Genomic DNA, 17072 nt, shown 5'->3' on the forward strand with positions numbered 1-17072 from the left:
CTGTGGTACTGGGGAAACACTTGTATTCTATTATGCATTCTTAGGTTCCAGAAGCCAGAGCATTTCTCCATGGAAATAGTAGACAACAAATCAGCACTAACATGATAGAAATATAGGATGTAAGGGGCATAGTAGAGTTTGATAAACTTAGCCACTATTTGCCACATCATTTCTGGGAAAATGAAGAATTCCAAATAGCCAGCAAATAAGTGTCAAATCATAAAATCCATTTGTGCCCTAGAGACTGCTTATGTAACTTTCCCTTTGCATCTATAGCAACTTGTGTGAACAAAACCTAACTGTTTAGTGCAGAGAGAAGTAACCTTTTTAAAATTTATTTTATTTATTTGAAATGCAGAGTTTTTACAGGGAGAGAGTGACAGAGAGAGAGATTGATTGATTGATTTTCCATCTGCTGGTTTACTCCCCAAATGGTTGCAATGGCCAGGACTGGGCCAGGCTGAAGCCAGAGCCAGGAGCTTCTTCTGGGTCTTCCACATGACTGTAGGGTCCCCAGCACTTCGACTGTCTTTTGCTGTTTTTCCTAGGCAAATTAGCAGGGAGATGTATTGGAAGTGGAGGAGCCAGGGCTCAAACGGTGTCCATATGGGATGCCAGTGTCACAGGCAGAAGCTTTATCCACAATGCCCACAATGCCAGCCCTGGGAAGTAACTTTACACTAGAAAAATCTGGCAGCCACCTCAACCATGTGATCAAGGTTAGTATCAGTGGTCATGTTCATTGCATCACACAAACTCTTGATATATGAATGGCATTTATCTCTGTGTTCTTTCCACCAAAAACCTATTAATACCAGTGCAACCATTAGATTGTGTATATCTGTGTGTGCGTGCATTTGTGCAGTCAGTTTGTGGGATATTTTACAAAATACTTGACAGTCAAACTTTTCAAGGTAATAAATAAGTCAGTCAGAGGTCAGGGAAATTATCACAGACCAATGGTGGCTAAGGAGACATGACAATTATATACAATATCATCTCCTGGATGTTATCAGAGATGATAGAAAGACATTAAGAAAAAATAGTGAAATCTAAAAATATAAAAGTATATAGTTAATAAGAACAGTGTCACTTATTCATGACAAATGCACTGCAGTGATGTTAATAGGGAAAACTGGGATGAGTATACAGGATATATCACTGTAATTTATCTACCATGTTTGTTTTGTAGCACCATTTATCCATCTTCATGACATGAGTTCTCCCACTCTTTGTTACCTAATAACATCTGAAGTAATTCAGGACTTCCCAAATTCTTTACACATTAGTTTTCTCTCTGGTGTGCATCCTGGTGCGATGTATTCTAAGAGCTGCCTTACAGACAAAGGTTTTCCCACATCTGTCACATTCATAAGGTTTCTCTCCTGTGTGAATTCTCTGGTGTACTCTGAGAGTTGAATTTTGAGCAAAAGCTTTCCCACATTCATTACAGTCATAAGGTTTCTCTCCTGTGTGAATTCTCTGGTGTACACTAAGGTGTGAATTCTAGAAGAATGTTTTTCCACACTTACTACATTCATAGGACTTTATACCTATGTGAATTCGCTGATGTACTCTGAGGGTTGAATTATGGGCAAGTGTTTTTCCAAATAAAGTACACTCATAGGGTTTCTCCCCTGTGTGAATTCTTTGATGTGCACTAATATATGACTTTTCTGAGACAGTTTTACCACATTGATTACATTTGTAATTTTTCTCCCCTTTGTGAGTTCTCAGATGTGCTCTGAGATGTGATGTCTTTGAGAAAGTCTTTCCACATTCATTACATTCATACAGTTTCTCCCCTGTGTGAATTCTGTGATGTCCCCTGAGGGCCAAATTATCTGCTCAAGTTTTCCCACAGACATTGCATTCATAGGGTTTCTCCCTTGAATGAATTCTCTGATGTGCAGAAAGGTGTGTTCTTTGGGAGAAACTTTCCCCATATGCATTACATTCATAGGGTTTCTCCCCTTTGTGAATTCTTTGATGCACTATGAGAGCAGCCTTATAGACACAAGTTTTCCCACATATGTTACATTCATAAGTTTTTTTCCCCCTGCATGAATTCTCTCATGTTCAGTGAGGTATGACTTCTGTGAGAAAGTTTTCCCACACTTATTACATTCATAGGGTTTCTCCCGTGTGAATTCTTTGATGTGTACTGAGGCATGTCTTCTGGGAAAATGTTTTTCCACATTCACCACATTCATAGAGTTTCTCTCTAGTGTGAATTTTCTGATGTGCTCTGAGGGTTGAATTATGTGCAAACGTTTTCTCACAGTCATTACATTCATAGGGCTTCTGCCCTGTGTATTTTCACTGATGTACTCTTAGGGCTGAATTGTGGGCAAAAGTTTTCTCACAGCTATTGCATTCATAAGGCTTCTCACCTGTGTGAGTTCTCAGATGTGCTCTGAAGGCTGAATTATATGTAAAAGATCTCCCACACTCATTACATTTGTATGGTTTCTCCCCTGTGTGAATTGATGTGCTCTAAGTACAGAAATATGGGCAAAAGGTCTCCCACATTCATTACACTCATAGGGTTTCTCCCCAGTATGAATTCTCTGAATTCTCTGATGTGCTCTGAGGGTTGACTTATCAGCAAAAGCTTTTCCACATTCATTACATGCATAAGGTTTCTCCCCTGTGTGAATTCTCTGATGTGCACTGAGGTGTGTCTTGTGAGAGAAAGTTTTGCCACACTCATTGCATTCATAAGGTTTTTTACCTGTGTGAGTTCTCTGATGTGCTCTGAGATATGATGTCTTGGAAAATGTTTTCCCACATTCAATACATTCATAGGATTTCTTCCCTGTGTGAACTGTCAGATGTTCTCTGAGATGTACCATCTTGAGGAGTGCTTTCCCATATTCACAGCCTTAATAGAGTTTAATTTTTGTGTCTGTTCTTTGGTGTCCTATTTGGGAAGACTTAAAAGAATTCTCACAGCCATTGTTATCATAAGGTTTTTTCTCTATGTGAATTCCCAGATGTTCACTGAGCTTTGACTTCTTATAGACTGTCCCCCTATATTCATTACATCCATAATGTCTGAACCCTCTATGAGTTTCAGGATGTTGAACTGAGTGTGAATTTGAAAAAGATTTTTTATATTCCTCACATTCATAAGGTTTCTCACCTGAGACAGCTCTTTGATGCTGAATGTGATGTGCTTTGTGGTACAGTTTCTCAGATTTACTATATTCATCAAGTTCATAGACTTGTTCTCCAGTTCTCTATGCACTGAAAGGTCTAATATCTTATAGAAGGCATTTGTACATCTATTATATTCACTGAACTTATCTCCAGGTTGTGTTTTCTGGTGTACCACATGGGATAGGCCCTGGATTAAGTTTTCTTCATATGCATTGCTTTCACAAATATTCTGTCTTATAATAGACCTTGGAGACTGAGTGAGAGGTGATTTTGTACCAAAAAAATAATTCCAGTTTCACTACATTCATGGTGTGTCATAGCCACATGAACTTTATTGTATTCTACAGTGGTGGTTTTGTTACAGGATTTCCCACATTCATTAAGATCAGGGCATCTTCTCCTTGTAGCAGTTCTTACGTGGTCAAGTAGTATTATTTTATTATAGTTTTCCCCAAATTCATCACTCTTATAGGGCTTCCTTCCTGTTGGAGAACTTTCAACTGCACTACAGAGAGTCTTATTACATAAAAAATTTCCAAAATCATTATATTCAAAAGATTGCTTCAAAGTTTGAAATTTCTGATGTTGATTTTTGTTATAACTGGGAGCTTTCACATTTGCATTATATTTGTAAAGTTTCTCTTCAGGATGAGTTTTTTGATGCTCAATATCAAGCTGCAATTGTTCACACACATTCATGTAATCAACTTTCTTTCTTAAATAGCTTCCTTCACTAAATAATTCAGAAACAGCTGGAGAATTCATTCTATATGCTTCACATTTAAAGAGTGTTATTCTTGAAAAAGCTGGAGCTATATTCAGATTAGGCATTTTTACTAAAACTTTCTGTCTTTTTTTAACTCAGTGTTGGTCATCAATGAATATTACTTGCCAGAGAGGATGTATTTGTTTTTTTCTGGGTCCCTTTGATGTGTACATTAACTCTGTAATACCCTAAAATGAGAAAAATAGAAAACATTTAAAAAGTGTTGTATTTCTTATCAAGAAAAACAAATAGTTATGTTATAGATTTTATTCTGTTGTTTCTGGTCGTGTTACAAAGATTAAATAACTGATACACACAGACAAACATTCTCTTTTTCATCATCCATAATGTTTAAACAAATAGGTATTATTGTCAATGCCAGCCAGAATGGAGTACTGCTTTTTCCCAGGGGCCTCCTCTAACAATTAAGTTCCTGTCAAAAAAAATTAGCAAGTGACAATTCTACAGAATGGAAAGGAAGTAGACTTCAGAAATGACAGAGAACAAAATTCCCAGGCATTTCTTACTGCTTCCCATCAATATAGTCTGGGTACTTAAGACACCTATAATCTGGGGTATAATCAAGAAAAGCCTATTCCTTCTAGATCTGAGAAAATATGATCTAACAGAAAAACTTTTCATAGAATCCACCATACTCAGGTCAAACAAAAACAGAGGATTCACTGTGTGGTTCCATTCAAGCTGAGCAGGAGAGCTAATCTACTGAGACAGCCACAACCACAGATACAGAGGATCTGGATGCTCATGTAATATACCCCCCACCCCCACCCTGCTGTGTGCCAAACCTGGAGCTCATAGGAATGATCATGAAGAATGCAGATAATATTTCATTCTTGGGGTATGCTGGAACAATTACCAGCAGCCAGTATCAAAATTCCACCTGGAAAAATATTATTATCTAAATGGTGGAACAAATGTCTTAATCTGCAAGAAGAAAAAATCTGTTGTTTTAGAGTACTAGTTGCCATTCAATAGAAGTTGAAGAAGAGCTGGCACTGTGGCATAGCTGGTAAAGCCACCGCCTACAGTGCTGGCATCCCATATGGGTGCCAGTTCGAGTCCCGGCTGCTCCACTTTCTGCCCAGTTCTCTGCTATGGCCCAAGTCCTTGGGCTCCTGCACCCATGTGGGAAGACCCAGAGGAAGCTCCCGGCTCCTATCTTCAGATTAGCACAGCTCCGCCCATTATGGCCAGTTGAGGAGTGAACCAGCAGATGGAAGACCTCTCTCTCTCTCTCTGTCTCTCCTCCCTGTGTGTAACTTTTTCAAATAAATTAATACATCTTAAAAAATATCTGAGAGAAGTAAAGAAACAAACAAACAAAGAGAAGAGAAAGCACAGAAATAATACGTAGGGATGCTTAGTAGGCCAGGTACTATAGGTAGGAGAGATAAAGTAGCAATTATAACTGTATCTCTTAAACCAGAGGATACAATACATTCAACAACCACTGAATTCAAATGTATATGAAACACTCATCAAGACACTGCACTCCAGCTATAAGATAAATCGCCATAAGTATTAAGAAAGTGAAATTATAGACAGGATTATCTTTAGCCACAAATTATACTAGAAATCAGTAAGTGCAAAGCTATCTGAAGAAATAAAATATTATAATTATACACTTTTAATTAATACAAGGTAAAAGAGGAAATCTTACAGAAAATTAGGTTTTTTTGAAGTGAATAAAAACAGAAAAAACAAATTTTGGGGTGCAGCTAAAGCAGTGCTGAGAAATGAATTTGTGGCTTAACATTTTTAAAACAGAAAAGAAAGATCTCTAGTCAGATACCGGTTTTCCCCCTTTAATATTCTAGGGAGAGGGAATTAAATCTAAAGAAAGTAGAAGGAAGAAAATAATAAAGATTAGATCACATAAAAATGAAACTGAAAACAGAAAAACCAAAGAAACATTCTTTGGAAAGTTTTTTTAAATGTGAAAAACAGAGGAAACAAGACATAATATTAGAAATGTAAAAGGGGACATAACTACCAACACAATAGAAATGAAAGAAATATTAACATAAATGCTGTCTTAGTTAAGGCTGCTACCATCAGGGGCCTTAAACAATAAACATTTATTTTCCTCAGTTCTGGAGGCTGGGATTCCAACATGAGGGTACCAGCCCTTGTGATCACGTTTCTGTGAGGGAAGGGCCTCTTCTGGGTGAAGGATTACAGATGTTTTGTTGTATCCTTAACAGTAAAAAGAACTATGAAGCTCTCTGGCATCTTGTAAAGACATTCTAATCTCACTCAAAAGGGCCCCATTCATAATCTCATTACTTTCTAAGGGTCCCACCTCCAAATAAATCACATAGGGATTTTGGCACAGAAATGGGGAGAGTAAAAATATGAAGTCCATTGCAAACTCTATGCTCATAAACTAAAAAATTTAAGTGAAACAATAATTTCTTGGAAAAAATTAATAATTCACTCAATGAGAAAGATATAATGTGAACTTACCAATATTATGTTATGTAGCAAACTGAATATGTAGACACTATCTTGCCCAAGACCCACACATACAGAGTTCCAAATAATAGTTCCAAGACCAAATGATTTTAATTAGTGAATTCTCCCAAGCATCTAAGGAAGAAATAATACCAATTCCACACAGTCTCTTCAAGAAAATATAAGCTGAGGTAATATTTCCCAAATAATTCTGAGACTTGAATTTCCTTACAAGACCAATGAAAATTCTAGAAAATAAACCAGGGGCAGGCATTTCCTAGTCTACCCAAATCCCACATCTGAATACCTGGGTTAAATACTAGGTTATGGTCCTGGACTCCACTTTCTTGCTAATGCAGACCCTGAGAGGCAGGAGCAATGATTCAAACAGTTGGGTTCTTTCCACTCATGTGGGAGACCTGGGTTGAATTTTCAGCTCCTAGCTTCAGCCTGGCTCAGACCAGGCTGTTGTGAGCATTTGAACAGTGAACTAGTGAAAGCCCAAAGAATTAAAACCACATATCATTTGATATAAAAAATTTTAACAAAATTCAAAATCCATTCATTAACTCAATAAAAAGGCATTTACAGAAAGCCTATAGCTAATATCACACTTAAAAGTGTAAGATTAAATGTTCTCCAAGATTAGGGAAAGACAAGAATGTCTATTCTCACAATCTTTATTCAAGATTTTACTGAAGTGTCAGCATGCAGCATATGCAAAAAGGTTAAGAATAAAGCAAAAAAGATCAAGAGTAAATCTATCTCCCTCAAAATCACAACAATAACTACAAAAAAGCTCCTTAAACTAGTAAATGGTTTTTGACGTTACTTATTTATTTATTTATTCATTTTTTATTTTTGAAAGGCAGACAGCTAAAGACAGAGATAGATCTATCTGCTGATTCACTCCTCCAAAAACCTGAAAAATCTAGGACTGGCCCAGGCTGAAACCAAGGGCCTGGAACTCAGTTCAGGTCTGCCATAAAGGAAGCAGAGACTCAATTACTTGAGGCATCACTTGGTGCTTCCCAGGTATACATGAGTAAAAGGCTGGAATCAGAAGCAGGTCTCTAATATGGGTTGCGGGGATACAGAGCTACATCTTATCTGCTATGTCAAATGCTTACCCCCTAGTAAGAATTTTTAACAAGGGCAGAATATGTGGTCTACAAACAGTCTTACAGCTGTGAACAAATCAAGTGGAATCTGAAATGAGAGAAACAGTATCATTTATCATAGCACAAAGCCTTGGTATAGTATACTGAAAACCACAAAACATTAATGAAAGAAATCCTAAATAAGTGGGAGGTATATTTTGTTTATGGACTGGGAAACTAAATTCTAAATTCTAAGATGTCAATTCTCCTTAATTTGATTTATAAATTCAACATAGTCCCTTAAAATGCTTCAATACTTGTTTTGTGAGGATTAAAAAGGTCATTTTAAAATTAATAAAGAAGATAAGAAAACTGCCTAATTTCAAAACCTAATTCTAATTAATAAGTTAATCAAGATTATAGTTTAAGGATAGATATGTAGATGATTCCTCTTTTTGTCTAGCTGTCATCTATTTTTGTTTTTATTCTTTTTTTGAACACATTTACTTATTTGAAATTCAGAATTACAAGTAAAGAGGGAGAGACAGAGAAAGAGACATGTTCCATCTGCTGGTTCACTCCCCAGATGGTTGTAGTGGTGAGGGCTAGGCCAGGTGGGAGCTCAGAGCCAGGAGGTTCATCTGGATCTCCCACCTGGATGGGTAGCAGAGGCTCAAACACTTGGGCCATCTTCCACTGCTTTTCCCAAGCAGTGGGAGTTGGTTTGGAAGATAAGCAGCTGAGAAATGAACCAGCACCTGTATGGGATGCCAGTGTTGCAGGTAGTGGCTTTTACTGCTGCACAACAATGCCAGCTCATTTTTTATTCTAAGAACATTCTGTTTCTCAGTTTACAGTGTAATAATTTCTGATTTTACTTTCAAAGTCTTCTGTTTTCATCAGTGTGCTTCTGTTACTGCTTAATCAATGCTCACTAATTTGGCTATATTTGAAGGTTTCTAATTTGGAGTTACATTTATCATTTCTTAAGTATTACATAAATTTGGTTTTGATTTCCTTTTTTACAATGTTTAAAAGATAACTTAGAAAAGTTTTCATGTGTTTTTGTTTACTCAATTATTAATTTCTAGATTTTACAAACTATGTTCAAGGAATATTTGTGGTGATTCTCTCTTTAAAATTTATATTTTCAATATTTTATGATTATTTTGTAGGAACTTGAAAGGTTTGTTTTTTGCAGATGGCATACAATGGAATGTATTGTCCACTTTAATAAAAATGTCATTAATACCTTCTGTAGGGGTGTTTATTTAATGTTCAGGTGAGATAGAGTTATGAGTTCCTTGTTTGAGGAGACAGTATGAGTTCCTAATTCTACTGAGTTTTAGGTTGTTAGAATTCCATTATTTTATGAACACTGACATACTTTTTGGTTTAGTCATTAAAATACTTAAAGGTTTTCTCTAATCTGTGCTATGAGCTAAAAGGGACTCTTTTCATTTAATGCACTTATTCCCTACGTTAAAATCTTAATAACAGAACATGAGTCCCAAATTATTTTATTAATTCAACATCTTTCATTACAATTTTTCTAAGTCACTTATTTAGAGATATCGTTTTCAACTAATCCAATTATTTGCACTGACTGGAAGACAGACTTGACGTAAATTATGTCAGCCTTTATGTTATGCCCTTTATTTATATTTCTCCATAACAAAAATGTTCGGTAAGTATGCTTTATTCCTCATAATTCTGATAATTTTACTTTCTTTTAATAAATAATTTAAAAATGTAACTTGAAAATTCCCAGGATTGCATAATAGCATAAACAAAGGCTAATATGCATATAAAAAGGTCACTGCTGTCCTAAGTGATCAGGTAGATTTTTTTTTTGACAGGCAGAGTTAGACAGTGAGAGAGAGAGAGACAGACAGAAAGGTCTTCCTTTCGTTGGTTCACTCCCCAAATGGCCGCTAAGGCTGATGTGCTGCACTGATCCGAGCCAGCAGTGGGCCCTTGCACCTGCATGGGAAACCTGGATGAAGATCCTGGTTCCTGGCTTTGGATTGGCTCAACTCTGGCCATTGCAGCCCCTTGGGGAGTGAACCAGCGGATGGAGGACCTTCCTCTCTGTCTCTCCCTCTCACCATCTGTAATTCTGCCTCTCAAATTCATAAATAAAATCTTTAAAAAAGAAAAGAAAAAGAGAGGCCTTATCAGAAATCAACCTACTGGCACCTTAATTTTGGAATTTCAGGCTATACAACTGTGAGAAATACATTTCTGTTGTTTAAGCCACTCAGCTTATGGTATTTTATTATGTAAGATCCAGCTGACTAACAGAAATATAAATCAAAACCACAAGGAGACCACTTCATATCCATAAGAATGGTTAGAATAAAATCTCCTATTATGGTGAGGATGTGTTTAAATCAGAAAAATTAGGTCCTTAAAGATATAAACAAAGAGGTGCTGTATCACTCAGCAGTTTCATCCTAAGTATATACTTAAGAAAAATAAAAACATATATCCATATACAAACATGTGAATGAATGTTTATATCAGCTTTATTCACAACAGCCAAAAGGCAAATCACTAATGAATAGGCAAACAAAATGTGGTATGTCCATACAATGTTATATTATCTGGCCACAAAAGGATGAAGTACTAATACATGCTAGAATATCAATCTTGTAAACTAAGCAAAAGAAACCAATAATAAATGATCAAATGTTATATAATTCCATTTATATTAAATGTCCAGAATAGGCAAATGTAGAGACAGAAGGACATTAGTAATTGCTTAGGACTAGAGAGGCTAGGGGTTAGAAGGGTGATAACTGAAAGATATAGGTTTCTTTCTGAAGTGATGAAAATTGACTGTCGTGATGTTTGTATAAATTTGTGCATATGCCAAGTCACTGAACTTTGTACTTTAAGTAAGGAATTATATGATACATGAATTATATTTCAATAATTAAAAAAATAAACTAACAAAAGTGTTCTCCTTCTAAGGTCAAACAACCCCAGATCTCTTTCTGTCAGTGTTCACTCACCTGGTTCCTGCTGGTTTAGCAATTTGTCCTCCAAGGACCACAGCTTTCACCTTGTTCCAATTTGAATATCACATCAGGTTTGGTAACACAATATCCTATAAACAGAATAATTGAGAATATATATAGATGAGATTCATGGGCTTTTGGGATTCTGAAGATTCAAAAACATGGCAAAGTTTTCAATGGGATAAAACCATCATTTTTGTCTCATTAACCTTAGACCTCTTAATCCAAAGCCAGTACAATTTTAATCTCTATAAGGGCCCATATGCCATGATAATTTTTAAAAAGGATATATATTGGGGCCAACGTTGTGGCATAGCAGGTTAAGCTGTTGCCTGAAGTGCTGGCATCCCATATGGGTAATAGAACTAGTCCTGGCTGCTCCACTTCTGATCCAGCTCCCTGCTAATGTGCCTGGAAAAGTGCTTGGGCCCCTGCACCCATGTGGGATGCTAGGACAAAGCTCTTGACTCCTGGTTTTGGACTGGCCCAGCCCTGGCCTTTGTGGCCATTTCGGGAGTGAATCAGCAGATGGAAGACTTCTTGCTCTCTGCCTCTGCCTCTCCCTCTCTCTAATTTTACCTTTCGAATAAATAAATAATATTTTTTTAAAAAAACGTAACAGAAAACGAAAGGATATATATTCTACAAGGAGACACGTAATAAGGTCTGCTTACCTACTGAGACGAGATGGCTGTAGGTCTCCAGCATGAAATCTCTGTACAGGGTCCACTGAGCAGGGTTCATTTTATGCCATTCTTCCTGACTGAAGTCCACACTCACATCTTCAAATGACACCAATACCTGTGACAACACATTTATTTCAAACATTTAGAATTAGGTGAGATAAAAAAATCTTTGAAAAATTACTACTTTTCCTATGTACTCTCTCTCTTTTTTTTTTTTTTTTTTTTTTGACAGGCAGAGTTAGACAGTGAGAGAGAGAGAGAGAGAGACAGGGAGAAATGTCTTCCTTTACTGTTGGTTCACCCTCCAATGGCCGCTACAGCCGGCACACGGCGCTGATCCAAAGCCGGGAGCCAGGAGCTTCTCCTGGTCTCCCATGCGGGTGCAGGGCCCAAGCACTTGGGCCATCCTCCACTGCACTCCTGGGCCACAGCAGAGAGCTGGACTGGAAGAGGGGCAACCAGGACCGAATCCGGCGCCTTGACCAGGACTAGAACCCAATGTGCTGGCGCCACAGGCAGAGGATTAGCCTAGTGAGCCGCGTCGCCAGCCCTATGTACTCTTGAGGCTCTAAAAATTAAAGTTATAAAAGCTTATATTGGAATTAATTTTGTCTTTCATGTTGATGTTAGTTCTGCTAACATTAGAAATCCAGCTCCCTACTAATGTGCCTGGAAAAGCACTAGATGATGGCCCACGTACTTGGCTGGGTTCTTGCCACCAACACGGGAGACTCAGATAGTCTGAGGCTCCTGGCTTCAGCCTGGCCTATCCCTGGCTGTAGTGGCCATTTGAGAGAGTGAACCAGTGAATGGAAGATCTTTTTCTCTCTTTGTCTCTCCCTTTCTCTTTGTCACCCTGCCTTTTAAGTAAATAAAATATGTTTTAAAGTAGGATGACAATTTTTTTTTTTTTTAAGTTTCAGTGAGACAGATCTGTTCATGTGGAAACATTAAGATTCTCTGGAACATAAAGCCAGAATTGCCAGGAAACATTATTTCAGAATGCAGACGGAAGCTCTAGAATGAGGACAGAATTTGAGAATCATTGCCCATCTGGGTGGAAATTGAAGTTATTAAAGACAGAAACTTCCTTGAACACAAGGGGATTGAGAAAAGAAAAGTAGCAAAACACCATTCAAGGAACCATGGATATTAAAGACGCTGGAAGAAAAAAATACAAGCCACAAATTAGAGAAAAATTCTATGAAAACTAGTAACAGAATCTGGAGAGGGTAGAGACTTGGAAACTGATAAAAGGAAAAGATTCCAGATGACTTCAGGGGTGGGGTGGATGTTGTGGTCCATCAGGTTAAGCTGCTGCTTAGGATGCCTACACTCCATACTGGAGTTCAGGTTTGAGTCCTGGGTATTCTGCTTCTGATCCAGCTTCCTGCTAATGCACCTAGAAGAGAGAAGACAATGGCTCAAGTACTTGGGTCCCTGCCATCCATGTGGGCAACCAGGATGGAGTTTCTGGCTCCTGGCTGTTGCAGCCATTTGAGGAATGAACCAGCGAATGGGAAGATTCTGTCTCTCATAAAGAGATAAATAGCCTCTTTTTTCAATTTTTAATTTATCAGAACCCAGCAAGAGATGATTTCCATCAACTTAACACTAAATTAGGGCAAAAAATACATTAAGAAAACCCTAAAGCTTAAGGCAGAAGTAAAACATAAAAACAGTATGTCTAAAACAGATTGTAGAATGTTGATTCACATAGGGTAGTTGTTGTCGCATAGGAGATTAAGCCATCCTCTGTGACACCAGCATCCCATATGGGTGCCAGTAAGTGTTCCAGCTGCTCTACTTCTGATCCAGGCCCCTGACACCCATATGGGAGACCTAGAAGAAGCTCTTGGCTTTGGCCAGGCCCAGCTCTAGTGGTTGTGTCCAAATGGGGAGTGAACAGATGGAAGATCTGTCTCTGTCTCCTCCCTCTCTAACTCTGCTTTTCAAATAAACAAATATTTTTTAAAAAAGATTCACATAGTTAATACGGTCAAAAATATTATCAATTAGTCTGGGATTTCTCCAGTTATGAAATGTCTAGGCTGCTGGTGCTAGTGTTGTAGTGTAGTAAAGCCGCCACCTGAGACACCAGCACCCACATGGCCACCAATTCAACCCCCTGGCAGCAGCTCTACCTCCAATCTAACTCCTTGCTAATGGCCTGTGAAATGCAACATAAGATGGCTCAAGTACTTGGGCCCTTGACAGCCAAATGGTGGTGCAGGATGAAGCTCCTGGCTCCTAGCTTTAGCCTGGCTCAGTCTTGCTCTGGCCATTGTGGCCATTTGGGGAGTGAACCAGTAAATGGAAGACCTCTGTCTCTTCCATTCTCTCTGTAACTCTGCCTTTCAAATAAATAAATAAAACTTAAAAAAAATTCTTAGTTGCTAATTGAAGAAATTTTGCTATGTAATAGCTACCATACAACCAAATGGTTTTTATGACAAAGCAACTAAGGTAATTTCATGATTTTCTTTTGTACAGATTTTACAAAATTAAATAGAAAGAAGTACAACTAGGGAGTATTTTTAGATTCATCTCCTCACACTAAGGCCCAAAAGATGTATGTCACTTCCCTTTAATTACATTTAAAAAATCCTGTGAACCATAATACTTCTAAATATGGCCTGATTCTAATTACAACAAAGGCATGGACTGTTTGACAATGTGGGAAAACCAGTAGATTACTGCATCTTTTCATGGTCATTAATTAATTTGAAGCTGAAGCTTAAGAATTGGAGCACCTCAGCAAGTGAATGACCTATCTCTTATCCACTAGTCTGAATTTTGACTGAAACCTTAGTACTAGGGGGAAATGCATTTCATGTTGTTTGTGTGCAATTAACAATCATCCTTCTGAAAAACAGGGTTGACAATCTTAAATTTCTATTTATGATTAAAACTTTTTGTTTTAGGGGGTGGGATAAGATTTTTAAAATGATACATTTTATTGAATAGAGTTAAATAAAAGGCAAATACATTTAAAATAATTTTGTAAGTCTAACAAATATGAGCTTTGTGTGTTCTTAACTAACATATTAATGACAAGAATTCATTTTTGTTATAAATTTTAAGCTATTTTAATAAAATAGTAGGGGGCCTCACTGTACTTATATTTATTTGTGCATTTATAAAAACATGCTAAAATTCCTTATGTAGTACTTCTGAAAAAGTCTAGTCATAAAAGATCACTAAAATGATCAGAAAAGCTTTGAAATCCTGATTGCAGATTCATTTCAAAGTAGATTTAGCCCCTTTCAGGATTGGGCATTTCAATCACAAATATCTTCACCAGTCTGAACTATGAAAATATAAACAAATTAGCTAGTGATGGCCATAGTGAAGCAGTACTGGTGTTACTTGAGGAAAAAATAAAAACTGAAAATACATATGAATCCTGCATTCCACAAGTTCAAGAACCAAGTAAGATCTAACTCATAAATACTGTCATGTCTTTGCAGGTTATCTTGACTTCCATCAGGTCCCAACTGAAAACTTATTTGCCAAAGCCCATCAGCACTCATGTAAAATAACAGGAGTAGGGAGGGAATTTTGTACACATGTTTCCCAGTGTTTAGTTTCCATTTCCCCTTTTTTATGTAATTATTATAGGTATAACTCCTTGAAGATCATGAAATAAGGGATAGATATAGAACATCTGTTCGGCTAACAATACATAAAAAGTTTTCAACTACATAAAAAGTTTTCAACTGAGTAACTGTTCTCACTCTGATTAAACTATGTGAAACATAAAATGTACAACAATTTTTTCTTGCTTGTCTACTTGTGGAAAGAATTATTGGGCTCAATAAAATGTGAAAAACACAGTAGTTTTCTTCAAATGCAAAGATTAACTGTTTTGGCTCAACCATAACATAACAAATAAAGTGTCTACTTAGAGAATACAATAGGAAAAGTTTCACATATGTACATGGATATATTCATTCATTAAAATATTCCTTAAATCTTTCTCAATGTATCTTTACAACCAATAGAACTGAGCTTTATTTAAAAAAAGTAAAAATGATGGAATAGAAATGATTTAATTTTACAGTACTTTGTTTTTTTTTTTTTAAGTTTTCCCTTAGGATGTAAAGGACATCATTGAAATGCTGCTTTTCACAGTTTGCAAAGTCCACCTGAAGCTCTCATTCTTCATCGTTTTGCTTCAATTTATGGAAGACACCAAATTTATCCTTGGAAGTCTGTTTAGTACAGCTGTTAGAATTCTGGGTTCACTCTCCAAGTTTGGGCCTCTAGTTAAATGCTGAAGAATGTTAGAAGGGTTCTGTTTTGAGTACCAAGGTTTGCACTGTGGTTCACCTGTGCATCTTTAGCCAAATTTGCAGACAGAGGTTGTCTACTTGGAAGATGGGAAATTGTTTGATGAGTTCCATGTTCAGAAACTGAAATAGAAGTCCTCTTTAAAGCAGTGGGAAGATCATCACTAGGTCATTCTCTTCTATTCCAGCCATCCCACATCACCACCTCTTTGATTTGTTCTTTCCCATATGTAGTATAACTTGAGGGTTCTTCATTCTCAGCTACTTTTGGAATATTTTTAGCTACTACATGATCATTCACAGCTGATTTTTCTCCATCATTTGCTTGAACTTTGTGAGTCTCTTGTTTTTGTTGAAAAAATTGGTCTGCTAAGTTTTCTTCAAATCATGCTCTTAATTCCTTGACCTGCTGTCCACACTGAAAATTCTCATATGCTAACCACTTCACAAGGAAAGTACTTTTCTGTCTGTAGTGTTGAAGCTGATCTTCTTGTGGAAGAAACTCCTGATTAAGCTCAACAAGTTACCCCTTTAAATGATGTTTGCTACCTGATATGAAATGCTGGTCTGTAGTTTAACCTTGTCATCTTCGCATCTCTTCCCCAGACCCTCCCAGCCAGCAGGTTTCTGGTGAGGTGACCATAATTTGGCCCCCTCTGGTACATCTGTTTCTTATGCATGCCCACCAAGAGCAAGAGATCTGAATTATACTTCTTCAGATGCCTGCGGGCCATCTCTGTGCACTGAACCTGGCCCTGTGGCTCAGTCTTCTTCTCAGGAAGCAAGATGTGTCAGGAAGAAGTGCTCTAGTAGTAAACGCCAGGAAAACAATCACTACCAGAAGCACCACCAGCATAAAGTAGGGCAGACAGCCAGCCCTTGGGTTGGCCTCGAAACCCAGCAGGGGGTCAAACTGGGCTGTACCCTGGGGCTTCACAGCAATTTGCAAGCAGAAGCTCAGGTCTCTGAGAAAATTCTCTGTCCCACAGATCAGTGAAAAATTTACAATAATTATAGAATCAACTTTTTCAGAACACATGAAGCTAACTAAAGGCCTGTACAATCTATGGAACATATATACACCAGAAAAATAGCTACTCAAAATGGTAAAAGTGCCTCAATGGCATTTTAACTTGTCCTATACCCATCCCTCTCCCTCCAACTGCATGGTAGCTTTGAAAAACCACACTGTGAAATAAGTCAACTGGGTTATGGTTCTGTCAAAGCTTTAGCCCCAGAATACTGTCATTATCTGACCTGGATGATGGTTTTTTGGAGGACCTTACCTATAAGACTATTTGAACTAATCAGAGCTCACTTGGTATGAACAGCCCCATTCCTTAGAGGCATTTGTTAAAAACATTTAAAGGCAATTGTTTAACTGAGCAACTAGCGAGCTGAGGTGGTAGATAACAAAAAAAAAAAAGCTCATCAAAAACTAAAAGGAAAAGCTGAGGAGTGAGATATCCATAAAGGTTCTGAATAGTTCTGATACACTCCTGAGACCGTAGATGGCCACCTAAATGAACAGCACTGAATATAAAGCCCAGAGCTGTCAGCTTGCTCAG

The 17072-nt window shown here is 37.5% G+C and overlaps 2 pseudogenes; both read right to left on the bottom strand.

The window, feature by feature from the left end:
• Window positions 1–1278: 1278 nt before the first annotated feature.
• Window positions 1279–11354, bottom strand: LOC100344480 (uncharacterized; annotated as a pseudogene).
• A 408-nt stretch (window positions 11355–11762) lies between these two features.
• LOC108177170 (protein GOLM2 pseudogene) overlaps window positions 11763–17072 on the bottom strand; it is a 187253-nt pseudogene continuing 181943 nt past the window's right edge.

Source organism: Oryctolagus cuniculus, chromosome 10, assembly GCF_051225735.1.
Source record: "Oryctolagus cuniculus isolate XC-2025 breed Fujian yellow rabbit chromosome 10, ASM5122573v1, whole genome shotgun sequence".
Classification (NCBI taxonomy): domain Eukaryota; kingdom Metazoa; phylum Chordata; class Mammalia; order Lagomorpha; family Leporidae; genus Oryctolagus; species Oryctolagus cuniculus.